The sequence below is a fragment of the Schistocerca gregaria genome, chromosome 4, assembly GCF_023897955.1.
Source record: "Schistocerca gregaria isolate iqSchGreg1 chromosome 4, iqSchGreg1.2, whole genome shotgun sequence".
In the NCBI taxonomy this organism is placed as follows: domain Eukaryota; kingdom Metazoa; phylum Arthropoda; class Insecta; order Orthoptera; family Acrididae; genus Schistocerca; species Schistocerca gregaria.
The window spans coordinates 368152727-368169003 of record NC_064923.1 but is presented as its reverse complement, the minus strand read 5'-3'; the positions used below and the strand labels follow the sequence as shown (position 1 = coordinate 368169003).

At 44.8% G+C, this 16277-nt stretch overlaps 1 protein-coding gene across 2 annotated transcripts in view; it reads right to left on the bottom strand.

Moving 5' to 3' along the window:
* LOC126365865 (SPARC-related modular calcium-binding protein 1) overlaps positions 1–16277 on the bottom strand; it is a 710118-nt gene that overhangs the window by 368472 nt on the left and 325369 nt on the right. The window lies entirely within an intron of this gene.

The window sequence follows — 16277 nt, the reverse complement described above, 5'->3', positions numbered from 1 at the left end:
TAACGACCTATCGACATCGAGGTCATTAGGGAGGGAGCTCAAGCTTGGATTGCGTCAAAAATGGTTCAAATGGCTCTGAGCACTATGGGACTAAACATCTGAGGTCATCAGTCCCCTAGAACTTAGAACTACTTAAACCTAACTAACCTAAGGACATCACACACATCCATGAACGAGGCAGGATTCGAACCTGCGACCGTAGCAGTCACGCGGTTCCGGACAGAGCGCCTTAACCGCGAGACCAGCGCGGCCGGCAAAAATCGACCGTGTCATTTCAAAGAAACCATCCCAGCATTTGCCTGGAGCGCTTTATGGAAATTATGGAAAACTTAAAACTAGGTGGCGGGACGCGGGATTGAACCGTCGTCCTCCCGAATGCGATCTAGTGTGCTAACCACTGCGCCATCACGCTCGGTTTATCCGCAGAACTATGTTCTTACTAGAATTATTTCGGCTCGAGCTGTGGAGTTTAGGTACATTAGCTGAAAACCACGAAATTGCAGTAAAAAGTACACTATTTGATCAAAAGCCAACGGCCTTGCCGCAGTAGTCACACCGGTTCCCGTCAGATCACCGAAGTTAGGCGCTTTCGGGTTCGGCTAGCACTTGTATGGGTGACCATCCGCTATATCGAGCGCTGTTGGCAAACGGGGTTCGCTCAGCCCTTGTGAGGAAAACTCAGGAGCTACTTGATTGAGAAGTTGCGGCTCCGGTCTGGTAAACTGACATACGGCCGGAAGAGCGGTGTGCTGACCACATGTCCCTCCGTATCCGCATCCAGTGACGCCTGTGGGCTGAGGATCACACGGCCCCCGGTCGGAACCGGCGGGCCTTCCAAGGCCTGTTCTGACGGAGTTTAGGTTTATTTGATCAAAAGTATCCGGTCATTTATTAATGGACGTTAATGTGGTGTATGTCCAAATTTCGCCTTAATTACGGCCTAAATTCTGCTGGGGACATTTAATGAGGTGTTGAAAGTGTGCGGAGGAATGGCAGGCCATTCTTCCTCAGGAACCGAAACCAGAGAAGGAAGCGATGTTGGTCGCTAAGGTCGGAGCCAAATCCACGTTCTAACTCATCCCCAAGGTTCTCCATTTAATTTGCGTCGAGGCTCTGGGCATTTCAAGAATGTTAATGTCCACATACCATTGTCTCGCAGATACTGCTTTATGACAGCATGGTTGTCTTGCTGATACAAACAACCATCGTCTCCAAGCTGTTTCTCTACTGTATGCACTGTTCAGAATGCTGTGAAATGTGTCCATAGCTTTCCGCATTTAGCGACTCACACCCCAACCCCAAAAAACACCACTTTACCGTAGCATCACCTTCTCCATACTTCATTGCTGTAACTATACGTGACGGCAAGTAACATTCTCCAGCCATTCGTCGAAGCTAAATGCTTCTGTTGGAATTCCACAGGGTATACCATGATGCATCACTTCAAATCACCCGTTTCCAGTCATTCACAGTTCATTGGGACCTCTCTTTATACCACCTGAAGAGTCGCTTAGCGCTGACTAGATAATAGTGTGTGACTTACAAGGAGCCGCTCGACCAGTGTAACCCATTATTTTTAACTCCCTTCACACAGTCATTGTGCTAGCACTGCTGGTAGAACTTTGAGACTCACGAGTCATTCCTTCTGCTGGTTTCATGCGATTTTTACGGCCACCCTCCGCAATTCTAACTGGTTCAAATTGATCTGAGCACTATGGGACTTAACATCTGAGGTCATCAGTTCCTAGACTTAGAACTACGTAAACCTAACTAACATAAGGTAATCACACACATCCATGCACGAGACAGGATTCAAACCTGCGATCGTAGCAGCCGGGTGGTTCCGGAATGAAGCGCCTAGAACCGCTCGGTCACAGCGGCCGGCCCTCCGCAATTCTCGACGTCTCCTGACCATCAGTACAAGAGGTCTGGTTGGTCTTCGTTTAGCTATGTTTGGTTCTTCGGGTTTGTACTTCACAATCACTTAACCAACAGTCGGGCAGACTTAGAATGATTGAATTGCCCATGATGGATTTGTTACTCATAACGGTAAGTTCCACCCCCCCCTCCCCCCCTCCCCCCCCCCTCCCACAGAACTAATGGTAAAATGGCCTAGTGGATAGCCCGTCAATGAACACAGGCCAAGCATGAAAACAGGAAGAAGGTGTACTAAATTGTTAAAAAAAAAGTGCAGAACAGAAACAGTGGATTCTTGAAGCTCTAAATGAGCAACAATGACTGAATTGCGAGAGCCGCGGCGTTGTGGTTGTATGGTCATGGTGTTGGACTGGAAAGCGGGAGATCTGTGTTCAAACCTCCCTCGTGTCTCTTTTTTTTTCACAACATTGTGAACTTCCTGTTCTGTCATTGGCATTGGTTATAGAACATCAGTCATTTGGTGAGAATATATTACCGTTGCATAAATGGGATAAATAGTGAGAGCAGGTGAGATGCCGCATAGACTGTGAACTATGTTACTACAAAGAAATTCAAGAGTCAAAACTTCCAAAACGGAACGCTAGAGTCACAACTTTTGGTAGTTGTGTAAAACAAACAGGATGTATGTATGTCTGGAGGTCCCTTCCTTACACCTCGCTGTTGCAAACGGACGTTACACCACGACACAGACACAAATTGAATATAGCGAACAGACATGTCAATGACCCTACCGACAGTTCATAATTTTATAAAAAAAAGGAGAAAAAAAGGAAAAGGGGCGCGAGGGAGATTTGAACACGTACCCGCCCCGTCGCTCAATGTTGTCCATCTTGAGCTTGGACCGTTCACCTTTTTTTTCCTCAGTTCAGTTCGCCTCCTTCCCGTTTTCATGCTTGATCTGTGTTCAGTTTTTGACGGGTTATCCACCGGGCCATCTTACCACAAAATCAGAGGGGGTGCGATGGGAGTTTCCCTTGTCAGCTGATACCCTACCACTATTCCACGTCCGAAGCCACCGAGCCCTGCTGACCGATCCGCTCTGCTGTTACAGTTTCCCCACTGACAACACAATATCCCCGCCTTCTTATATACTGGCGGCGCTGCTGCCTCTCGTGACATCTACATCTACATCTATTCCCTGAATCACTATGAACTGCGTGGCAGAGATCATTTCCCATTGTACCTGTTATTATGGCTTTTCCCGTTCCATTCACACATTGAGCGCGGGACGAATGACTGGTTAAATGCCTCTGTAATTAATCTACTCCTATCCTCGCGATCCTCGCGAAGTGGTTTATAGTGTAGTCATAGCATCATCATTTAAAACCGGCTCTTGAAACTTTATAAGTTAGCTTTCTAGGGGTAGTTTACGTTTATCTTGAAGAGTCTTCCAGTTCACTTCTTTCAACATATCTCGCGAGGATCAAAAAAACTTGTGACCATTCATGCTGCCCTTCTCTGTACACTCGTATAGGGTACGGGTCTCACACGACTGGTCACACTAGTCATTTTTAAGCAATCTCCTTTGCTGAGTGGTTTCATTTTCCTAGTGCTCTACCAGTAAATCGACATGTCCAACCTGCTTTACTCACGACTGAGTCTTTGAGAGCGTTCCACTTCATGTCCTTGTTGTTGTTGTTGTGGTCTTCAGTCCTGAGACTGGTTTGATGCAGCTGTCCATGCTACTCTGTCCTGTGCAAGCTTCTTCATCTCCCAGTACTTACTGCAACCTACATCCTTCTAAATCTGCTTAGTGTATTCATCTCTTGGTCTCCCTCTACGATTTTTACCCTCCTTCATGTCCTTACAGAGGGTTAAACCCAGATATTTGTACATTTAGTTAAGCGCCCAGTGCTACATTTATGAACAATCTAGTGTTCAGTTCCATATTACTTGGGAGTGTCCGAACACTTTTAGTTAGATAGCTTATGCAAACAGTGAGAACCAATCTTTTTGAGAATGAGATATGTTTGATGGGGACGAACTGCTAAATCTAATCCCACCAAACCCACGATATGAAACCACCACACACTGTCGTATGATTATTTCTTGTGGGATGCTTTTTGAGACAATTGAGCTACAAGTATTTCGGTCGAAGAAAGAGGTCAAAACACTTTAGATAATGCTCCTAGTTTTCCACATATTAAGACACATTAATTAATATGAATTAATTAAAACATATACGTGATAAAATTGCTTACTTTTAAAATCCACTGGCTAGGTTCATTTTTTCAGATCTTTCCACTTTTTAATATACCTAATGCTGACCTCGCATTCAATTTTGTTTAGAATAGTATGGTCATTGCCTTATAAACTTTTGCACACGGAAAATGTTGGCACTTCGCGAGATATTTCCTTTGTTATTCCTGCTCAGTGAATTGTATGTAAACTAGCTAGTAGGGTAAGATACAGTATAAACTAAAACTAAACTCCTCTCGCACAGGCCATGAAGGCCCAACCAACCGACCGGCCGCCGTGCCATCCTCTGCACACAGGCGTCACTGGATGCGGAGATGGTGGGGCATGTGATCAGCACACCGCTCTTCCGGTCGTACGTCAGTTGACGAGACCGGAGCCGCGACATCTCAGTCAAGTAGCTCCTGTTTGCCCCACAAAGGCTGGATGCACCCCGCTTGCTAACAGCGCTCGGCAGATCGGATGGTCACCCATCCAAGTGGTAGCCCAGCCCGACAGCGCTTAACTTCGGTGATCTGACGGGAACCGGTGTTACCACTGCGGCGAGGCCGATGGCAACATACAGTATAGTATGTATCAAATATAAATTGACCAAACGAGAAATATCATTGCGACATGTACCTTGTTTCGGTGCCCGAACACTATCGTCACGAACCACGGCTGGAAAAGTGACTGCCTTTGTTTGTTGTTCCCCATGTGACACTCAACAGAGAAGGATATCTTGGCACGTACGGAATTTTGGGGAACTACGAAATCGTAAACCTGGTTACCTGGTTGGCCACAAGAGGATTTGAACTACGTTGTTTCCGAATGGGAGTCCACTGTGAACCACTGTCCCACCATACACTGCAGTTAAGCCAAGACAATGGATGGCTGCAAAATCGTTACCTCCACCAGTCGTCCATATTTCAAGCTCTGGACGACATACAACGGTTCAGTTTACTTTTCGCTCTCACATTTTACTCGCAGGGCTGGCTTTGTATGTAAGGATGAATATGTACTCTACGCTCACGTTACCTCACTTTCAGTGTCGCATGTAATCCTGTAGAAGACACAACACAAGTGGTCAGAAATCAAACCATTGGGCGATGGCTTTATAGATAATGGTCGACTCCTTCTACAGTCGTTTATAAAATTATTTTGCTGATGCCAACACTGTACTGCCTGACTGCAATCATTTTTGTGAAACAACGCCGCATTGCGCTGTCAGTGTGAAATACAACAGCGTCTTTTCTTAACGATTTAGGAAGGAAACAGATTGTTTTTCAATGTCTCTGAACAGCAATTTGTACCTTTATCTGTAACGCTTTCATTCCGACGTATGGACATCATAAACGGAAGTGTAATGATGTTCTCAAGAGATATGTGTTAAAATGCACTCACACGAGCATTTTTGTTGTGTGGCCTGGCAGATTTGCCTGAGAATAATATGTGCTTGTTTACCGACTCAACATCCTGTTGCGTTGCTTTTGTATGTATTAAAATTCAGTCACACGAATATTTTTGTTGTGTGCCCTGGCAGATTTACCTGCGAAAAATATGTGCTTGTTTACCGACTCAACATCCTCTTGCGTTGCTTTTTGTTTGCGCTTAGTATCCGTATCACAAGCAGACGCACTGTTAACGTGTAGATACCGTAAACTCATTTCCGTTATCTCTCAGTTTACAATCACAGGGGGGCTGAACGCGCAGTTCTGATGAAGTAGTGTCGGCACAGGAATGTTAAAGAAAACGTGCAGGTATGTTTCTCCGCATATGAGATGAGCATAAATAACAGATGGGTGCTTAGAAATATTTTCTGACATATAACGAGACTAGTATCGTTATACAAATATTTCGTATTTCGTGCAGTTGTTTGTGTTTCCGATCCAATTTTCAGTTCTGAAGCCTGAAGGTAATTGAGCTTAACCACCATGCCTGCTTTTTTGGCGGACTGGTGATAAAGAGAAGGAAAGGCCTCGAACATAAAACCCCTTGGGGTAGAAAAAAAGAAAGAGCTGACCAAGGGAGGAAAGTGGTATGAAGAAGAAATTGCGCATATTGGTCCTTATATACCACGTTACTCCTGTGAACAAAACGCGACAGTGAAAAGAAAGCTGAGCCTTAGGAGTTTTCTCCAGAAGTTGAAATGTATAATAAATGAAGAAATCATGTCATTTAACCGTCAGAAATGGCTGATATGTACTCATTTTTAAATGTTTGTATTTTTCAAGAGATGAATTAGCAATAGTTTATCATCAAAAGAATGACGTTCTGGAATCAGATAGCTACGTCGTATGTGAAGTGTAAATGAATTCGAAGTGTGAAGAAAGCAAAGATGCCTGTATGTATTAACGTTTTTCTAGAAAAGGTCAATGCTGTTGGCAAAGTAACATAAACGAAAAACACTGTATGGCTACAGTCTTGTCCAGCAATTTTTTGTGGGGGAAAATCTTTCTCCAAGATTAGAATCATTATTCCGCTTCGCAAAAAAAGGATATGGATAAAACATTGAAAACCACAGCCCATTTGATAAAAATGAAGCAGTGCTGAAAAATATTACTTAACTGGAAGCAGGAAGGTGGAAGGAGTATATAGAGGGTCTATACAAGGGCGATGTACTTGAGGACAATATTATGGAAATGGAAGAGGATGTAGATGAAGATGAAATGGGAGATACGATACTGCGTGAAGAGTTTGACAGAGCACTGAAAGACCTGAGTCGAAACAAGGCCCCCGGAGTAGACAACATTACATTGGAACTACTGACGGCCTTGGGAGAGCCATTCCTGACAAAACTCTACCATCTGGTGAGCAAGATGTATGAAACAGGCGAAATACCCTCAGACTTCAAGAAGAATATAATAATTCCAATCCCAAAGAAAGCAGGTGTTGACAGATGTGAAAATTACCGAACTATCAGATTAATAAGTCACAGCTGCAAAATACTAACGCGAATTCTTTACAGACGAATGGAAAAAGTAGTAGAAGCCGACCTCGGGGAAGATCAGTTTGGTTTCCGTAGAAATATTGGAACACGTGAAGCAATACTGACCCTACGACTTATCTTAGAAGCTAGATTAAGGAAGGGCAAACCTACGTTTCTAGCATTTGTAGACTCAGAGAAAGCTTTTGAGAATGTTGATTGGAATACTCTCCTTCAAATTCTGAAGGTGGCAGGGGTAAAATACAGGGAGCGAAAGGCTATTTACAATTTGTACAGAAACCAGATGGCAGTTATAAGAGTCGAGGGATATGAAAGGGAAGCAGTGGTTGGGAAGGGAGTGAGACAGGGTTGTAGACTCTCCCCGATGTTATTTAATCTGTATATTGAGCAAGCAGTGAAGGAAACAAAAGAAAAATTCGGGGAAGATATTAAAATCCACGGAGAAGAAATAAAAACTTTGAGGTTCGCCGATGACATTGTAATTCTGTCAGAGACAGCATAGAACTTGGAAGAGCAGTTGAACGGAATGGATAGGGTCTAGAAAGGAGGATATAAGATGAACATCAACAGAAGCAAAACGATGATAATGGAATGTTGTCGAATTAAGTCGGGTGTTGCTGAGGGTATTAGATTAGGAAATGAGACACTTAAAGTAGTAAAGGAGTTTTGCTATTTGGGGAGCAATATAACTGATGATGGTCGAAGTAGAGAGGATATAAAATGTAGACTGGACATGGCAAGGAAAGCGTTTCTGAACAAGAGAAATTTGTTAACATCGAATATATATTTATGTATCAGGAAGTCGTTTCTGAAAGTATTTGTATGGAGTGTAGCCATGTGTGGAAGTGAAACATGGACAATAAATAGTTTGGACAAGAAGAGAATAGAAGCTTTCGGAATGTGGTGCTACAGAAGAATGCTGAAGATTAGATGTGTAGATCACATAACTAATGAGGAAGTGTTGAATAGGATTGGGGAGAAGAGAAGTTTGTGGCACAACTTGACCAGAAGAAGGGATCGGTTGGTAGGACATGTTCTGAGGCATCAAGGAATCACCAATTCAGTATTGGAGGGCAGCGTGGAGGGTAAAAATCGTAGAAGGAGACCAAGAGATGAATACACTAAGCAGATTCAGAAGAATGAAGGTTGCAGTAGGCACTGGGAGATGAAGAAGCTTGCACAGGATAGAGTAGCATGGAGAGCTGCATCAAACCAGTCTCAGGACTGAAGACCACAACTACAACAACACTGAGAAAATTATTGCACTAAACAAATTAAATGTGTGTTGTTTTATTATCTAGATTAAAAATTGTGCAAACTTCCTACAAAATGTAAAAAAATCTACACCTTGTTGTTACAGCAGCTTTTGTACATAGATGTTAGTAGGATGAATAATAAAAGCCTTGTTTCAGTTGCTCCTCACAAATTATTAATAGTCCATAAATTATTTATTAGAAATAAAAAGGGTTATAACGAAGATTTGAGAAAATTTCTCTTTCCAAGAACAGAGTTTTAATTTCACATTGCATTTCCTTGATCTGAGCAAAGATAATTCATCATGTTACTAAAGTCAAGTTTATCAGCAGTGTCGTATTCAGTCGACGAGATAGCTAAACTTGGGTCTGGTTCCGTCGATAGTAGTTTTATTGATCCACTTCAATGTGATGAAACTGCATTCACAAGATGCTGCAGTCAGTGCCACACACATAAATATCCTCAGAAGCTTTTTACTGCGCGATCCCGTGGTGATGAAAGAAACCCACTATTTACCGGCACATTTAACCTGCAACAACACTGCCCACTTCACTACGGTTCGCTTCGATACACGCATACAAATGACATGTCCATATAGGCATGACTTGCACGTAAAGTGAATCAGATTATCCAGTGAGGTTTGATACAAAAACCACGTGAATTAAACGCATAACACAACGATTAACTAAGACCTTTGATGTTTTATCGTGTATCAGAGTTTCATTCTCGTTAGTACATCGACAAAATACGTTATATATATATGCATAAGGCATTCATCCAGTGGTCTTACACTGAGGCGCCAAAGAAACTGGTACAGGCATGCGTATTCAAATACAGAGTTATGTAAACAAGTAAAATACGGCGTTGCGGTCGTTAAACGTCTTTATAAGACAACAAGTGTCTTGCGCAGCTGTTAAATCGGCTACTGCCGCTACAATGGCAGGTTATCAAGATTTAAATGAGTTTGAACGTGGAGTTGTATTCGGCGCACGAGCTATGTGAGAGAGCATCTCCGAGGTAGCGATGAAGTGGGGACTTTCCCGTACCATCATTTCACTATCGTACCGTGAATATCAGGAATTCGGTAAAACATCAAATCTGCGACATCGCTGCGGCCGGAAAAAGGTCCTGCAAGAACGACGACGGACGACGTCGGAATCGTTCAACGTGCCAGAAGTGCAACCATTCCGCAAATTGCTGTGCCACCAAGAAGTGTCAACGTGCGAACCATTCAACGAAATATCATCGATATGGCATTCGGATCCGAAGACCCACTTGTGTATCCGCAATGACTGCACCACACAAAGCTTTACGTCTTGCCTGTATCTACACACTGTAAAACTTTCACACATGCAGAATGAAGACTGTACTTTTACAAAAATAGTGTGCATTTCTTTTGGAGTGACCCTCGTAATATAATACATGTTTTCGACCAGTTTCAGTTGAAAAAAAAAAATGCGGAATTTGTTGTGGGACGTTCGGGAATATTCGCAATTCAGTCTCTATAGTGGTTCAAGTGGCTCTGAGCACTATGGGACTTATTATATGAGATCGTCAGTCCCCTAGAACTTAGAACTACTTAAACCTAAATAACCTAAGGACATCACATAACCCCCAGCCATCACGAGGCAGAGAAAATCCCTGACCCCGCCGGGAATCGAACCCGGGAACCCGGGCGTGGGAAGCGAGAACGCTACCGCACGACCACGAGATGCGGGCTCAGTCTCTATAGTCTCATGAAGTTCCGGTAGGTGGCTGCGCTATATGTAGCCTTCAAAATGACGTCTGCAAAAGAGGTGCGTTCCAAGTAGACAGCTGTCATTGAGTTTCTGTGGTGGAAACCAACAGTATCGCAATGACCTGGCGGTGAAAAAAAAAGTACGTCGTGTCATTGGGTGAGGAATTTGTCATCATCGCAACGAGGTCGCGCAAACCTGTCCGATCTCCCGCCCGCCAGCCTGCCGCGTACAGCTGTGACCCCTGCATTGTTGGAACGTGAGGACGCACTCATTCGAGGTGATCAACGGATTACAACCAAAAACCTCGCTGCTCAGCTGGATATCTCTGTTGGTAGTGCTGACAAACCTGTCACCACTTGGGGTACTAAAAGTTGTGTGATCGCTGGGTTCCTGACTCTACAACCCAAGTGTCGCACCTTCCGATGTCCACTGTTTGGCCTAATGAAGAATTCGCTCCTTGAGAAGTGTACTTGGAGGACATGGAGGTTACTGATGCAGAAAGGCGTTGGCTCTGTCGTCGACCAGTAGGGTGGTACTATGCGGGCATACAGGCCCTCCCAGTAAGGGGGCGTAGATCGTCGCATTGAAAGATTATGTTGAAAAATAAGGTTTTGTTACCAAAAGAGCGGCGAACAATATGGTGTATTGTACTCTAGAATAAAACCATCCTGACTTCAGAACAAAATGTGTTGCGTTACTTATTGAACGCCTTCCCCCCCCCCCCTCCACTCCCGATAATATTTACAGTGTTGTGATGGTTGTATGTGCACGTCCGAAATCCTATAAATTAATAGCAATAAAAAATTATTCGATTTTTTTGAGCAATATATCCGAACGGACTAGGGGTGGGACAGAAGGGAATATTTGTAGAGATTTTCAGTTCATGAAGCTGCCTGATAAACAACCGGAAAACAAGATCGAGACAATTTGTTATCAATCGCTTTGTATTCCAGACCTGAATTTTGTGTTAGCGTTGCCTGCGAGACAGATTCGTCGAATCCAGTCGTGGGTGATAAATGCATTCGAAACCGAAAGAAGAATGAGCCGTGCTGCGGCTCGCGTTGGTGCTTTTGTTTAGGGTTCCGTCCTATGTTGGAGGCCAGACCGTATCGTTTACTTGACATGGTTGCGATTGTTTGTCTTCTTCTTGTGTTGACTGGAGCCACTTGGTTTCCCAAGCGTTGCCTGTCCGCTAGTGGCAGCAGCGGCGTTCTCGATATGTAGTAACTGTTGCCCTATCTTTGGGGCGACGTGGTTGTTTTCCGGGTCGTATGAGTGGGCCAGTTCGGTTGGGGAAACAGGAGGAGCCAGGTCTGCGCAGTGCGATAACACGCCGGGACCGCTGGCAGCGCACCTGTTGTCACGAGGGTGCACGACCTCGTCGTAAACCGGATCCTGCAAGCTTTAAGTTGAGTGCGTTTGGATTCAAGTAGAGAAATCTCCACCATTGTGAGACCTTGCGATTCTCCAGTGACTCGGGTTCGTGTTGCTGCTCGTAGTGTTGCTGTGGTGAAGAGCAGTGAGTGGAATGCTTGGGGAAGGCGGTTCTGATTAGCTTTCCTGGTCTTCTAATTACTATTTATTGCTTTCAATTCGTTACTACTTGTTAAGTTCAACCAGTGGTATTTTTCCTGCCTCGTGGCCGCTAACGCCCCAGTTGCCTGCACTGTGGGTTAGTGTATGTAGCGACAGTGTATGTTTCCTCGCCTTGCCGCTAATGTCCGATGAGGCGTGTAGTTTGACAGCTTTCTTGATTGTAGGTTGGTTGGTGATTCTTCTACTCTGGTGGTAGTATTCCTTTCTCGTTCCGGGCGCTCTAAGCACCGTATTCTGCAGATGGAGTCCAGACCGCCGGTTCCGGCTTTGGCGTATTTTTACGTTTTTGCATTCGTTTATGGGACGTCAGGTAGCCTCAGCAAGATTATCATTAGTCATTCGTTAGACTGTCATTAGTCTGAGCTACCATCTCGTGAAGTGAATGCAATTCTTGGCTGCCTATCTCACCGCTCGCGAAAATGTTTTTTTGCCGGACCTACTCAGAGGTCGATTCTGTTTCTAATTATTTTTTATATAATTGCTATTCTTGGCGTTACAGCAGGTTTAAATGAATGTGCTACCAAGTTACCATCATTTTGTCTCACCTGTTTGGTGATCAGTTGCTTATCCTTTTAAATTGAGCTTTGCTAATGTATTTGTTATTTTACTCTATGTTTTTTTAAATTTTTTATATAACTGCCATTCTTGGCGTTACAGCAAGTTTAAATGGTTGTGGTACCAGGTTACCATCATTTTGTCTCACCTGTTTGATCAGTTACCTGTCTTTTTAAATTAACCTTTGCTATTGCATTGCTGTTTTACAGTGTGTTTGTTACATTTTTTATAGCTGCCGTTCTTGGCGTTAAAGGCCTTCAGCCGTGACTGTGGTTGCTTGCCTTAAAATTCTAATTGGGATCACAATGGCTTGTTTTTAAAACATTATTTGCTGTGTCTGTATTTTATGCTCATTTGGTAAATTATGACGCACTGAAAGCACTATTAACTACACAGTTGTTTATTCTTTCATTAATAACGTGTGAAATCTTTATTTATTGCTGAGTCTGGGATTACTGTTTTAAAATAAATGAGTGTAATTGCAAAAAGGAACCAATAGTGCTGATTACGGCCCCGTCCAGAATCGTAACCGAATCCTGCCTCCCATGATCATCAGGTCTGAAAGAAGGCTGTCCAGGATTGAGTGATGTGTTTTGGCGACCTTGGCACAGAGCGCTCGCTTCGAAGCGGAGAGCGACGACCGGCGCGCGGTGCGCCGGTGCTGGTGTTGGGCAACGCGGCTGGCGGCGGCGTCGCATTCCTTCCACCGGTCAGCTGGCGTGCGGCGCCGGCGCCGCGACGGCCGATTAACTGCCGCTAACTGCCCGCACAGGCGCAGCTCAGCAGCCGCGTCGCCCGCTAATTGCACTCCGCTCAACGCTCCGGCACGGGCGCGATGTGGCGCTCGCGACGTGACAAGCGGGCATACTACCCGCATTACTTACGTCACTTCAGTCAATATCACGACAACCGCCATGAATACACTGAGGTGACAAGCCATGAGCCAGACACCTCCCAATATCGTGTCGGACCTCCTTTTGCCCCGCGCAGACGGTGGACTCCCTCCGAGACAACAGGAAGGAAGAGCCAAACAGCAGCAGTATATGGAAGTAAATAGGAATACAAAAAAAGCGAAAAAGGTTTATCTGTTTAACAAGAGTACTAGAAGGCAGGTTTCACACTACCTAACAGATCAAAACGAAAATTTCTGTTCCCTCACTGACAATGTTGAGTGTTTATGGAAGAAGTTCAAGGCAATCGTAAAATGCGTTTTAGACAGGTACGTCCCGAGTACAACGGTGAGGGACGGGAAAAACGCACCGTGGTTCAACAACAAAGTTAGGAGACTACTGCGAAGGCAAAGAGAGCTGCACTGCAAGTTTAAACGCAGCCAAAACCTCTCAGACAAACAGAAGCTAAACGATGTCAACGTTTAGCGTAAGGAGGGCTATGCGTGAAGCGTTCAGTGAATTCGAAAGTAAAATTCTATGTACCGACTTGACAGAAAATCCTAGGAAGTTCTGGTCTTACGTTAAATCAGTACGTGCAGCATATCCAGTCACTCCGGGATGAAGATAGCATTGAAACAGAGGATGACACGCGTAAAACTGAAATACTAAACACCTTTTTCCAAAGCTGTTTCACAGAGGAAGACCGCACTGCGGTTCCTTCTCTAAATCCTCGCACAAACGAAGAAATGGCTGACATCGAAATAAGTGTCCAAGGAATAGAAAAGCAACTGGAATCAAACAGAGGAAAGTCCACTGGACCTTACGGGATACCAATCCGATTCTACACAGAGTATGCGAAAGAACTTGCCCCCCTTCTAACAGCCGTATACCGCAAGTCTCTAGAGGAACGGAAGGTTCCGAATGATTGGAAAAGAGCACAGGTAGTCCCAGTCTTCAAAAACGGTCGTCGAGCAGATGCGCAAATCCATATCTCTGACATCGATCTGTTGTACAATTTTAGAACATGTTTGGTGCTCGCGTATCATGTCATTTCTGGAAACCCAGAATCTACTCTGTAGTAATCAACATGGATTCCGGAAAAAGCGATCGTATGAGACCCAACACGCTTTATTTGTTCATGAGACCCAGAAAATATTAGATACAGGCTCCCAGGTAGATGCCATTTTCCTTGACTTCCGGAAGGTTTTCGATACAGTTCCGCACTGTCGCCTGATAAACAAAGTAAGAGCCTACGGAATGACCAGCTGTATGGCTGGATTGAAGAGTTTTTAGCAAACCGAACACAGCATGTTGTTCTCAATGGAGAAACGTCTACAGACGTTAAAGTAACCTCTGGCGTTCCACAGGAGAGTATTATGGGACCATTGCTTTTCACAATATATATAAATGACCTAGTAGATAGTGTCGGAAGTTCCATGCTGCTTTTCGCGGATGATGCTGTAGTATACAGAGAAGTAGCAGCATTAGAAAATTTCAGCGAAATGCGGGAAGATCTGCAGCGGATAGCCACTTGGTGCAGGGAGTGGCAACTGACCCTTAACATAGGAAGAAGGATCCTTTATTTTGCGATTATATGATATCAGAACAAACACTGGTAGCAGTTACTTCTGTAAAATATCTGGGAGTATGCGTACTGAACGATTTGAAGTGGAATGGTCTTATAAAATTAATTGTTGGTAAGGCGGATGCCCGAGTTGAGATTCATTGGGAGAGTCCTTAGAATATGTAGTCCATGAGCAAAGGAGGTGGCTTACAAAACACTCGTTCGATCTATACTTGAATATTGCTCATCAGTGTGGGATCCGTACCAGGTCCGGTTGACAGAGGAGATAGAGAAGATCCAAAGAAGAGCGGCGCGTTTCATCACAGGCTTATTTGGTAAGCGTGATAGCGTTACGGAGATGTTTAGCAAACTATAGTGGCAGACTCTGCAGGAGAGGTGCTCTGCACCGCGGTGTAGCTTGCTGTCCAGGTTTCGAGAGGGTGCTTTTCTTGATGAGGTATCGAATATATTGCTTCCCCCTACTTATACCTCCTGAGGAGATCACGAATGTAAAATTAGAGAGATTCGAGCGAGCACGGAGGCTTTCCGGCAGTCGTTCTCCCCGTGAATCATACGCGACTGGAACAGGAAAGGATGGTAATGGCAGTGGCACGTAAAGTGCCCTGCGCCATACACCGTTGGGTGGCTTGCGGAGTATAAATGTAGATGTAGTATCTGTGATTGTGCTGTGTTTATTTCTGAGAGAAGTGCCACACCACATGTAATCGACTTTTGTCTAAAGAGAGGTTTGACGCGCATCCGAGTATTTGCGCCTGGAATCACGAAACACGAAAGGAAATCGGGGTGGGAGGGGGGAGGGAGGAGCGGGCATGGGGCAAGTATCTGTCTCTTCAGCCAAACAGTCAGCCAATACATTCTCTGGGATGCCCACATGACTCTTGGGACTCAGAGAAAGACAACTGAGCAGGCGGCACGGCCAACGGCAGAGAGGAGGTCAGGGGTAGCAAAGGCCAAAGGGTGCCGAGAGTAGCACTTGTCTATAGTCTGTACGCTGCTCATTGAGTCGATACATATCAAAACACAGTGGAGGGAGGCCTGAGTAACAAAATGGAGGGTTAATGACTAGCCAGTAAATGGTGGTCCGTGCCAGTAGGAGACGTAAAAGCGTGTTCCGTCTTATTTGTTGTTTTAGAACCATCAATGTAGAAGATGGTAGCACCGTGGCATTCTTCAAGACGGAACGTACACATTACGCCGGAATATCATAGGGTGGTAGAGGCTTCGGGACCCTATAATACGTCGGTCCTAATCCTTGGTCTAGGCACCATCCAACGGGGCGGGGGGGGGGGGGGGGGGGGGGTGCGGCAGTGCGGCAGGAAATACATGGGGCACATTCCAGTGAATGGAGATGGAGATCGCAACAGAGGGAACCGAGGTGCATTCCAACCAGTAATCCCACCACCCAGAGTGTCCGCCGTACAGGAGGAAGAAATATGGCCAAAACACAAGCACCGAAAGCACCTCATGGGTGGCGGGACGTATAGCTGCACGTCATGTGGGTACCACTTAATCTTGACCTTCTCTGGGAGGATATCTTCGTCGAAAGCCAGAATAACTGTGACTCCTTGGAAAGGATGCTGTCGGCCATTGCGTTTCTA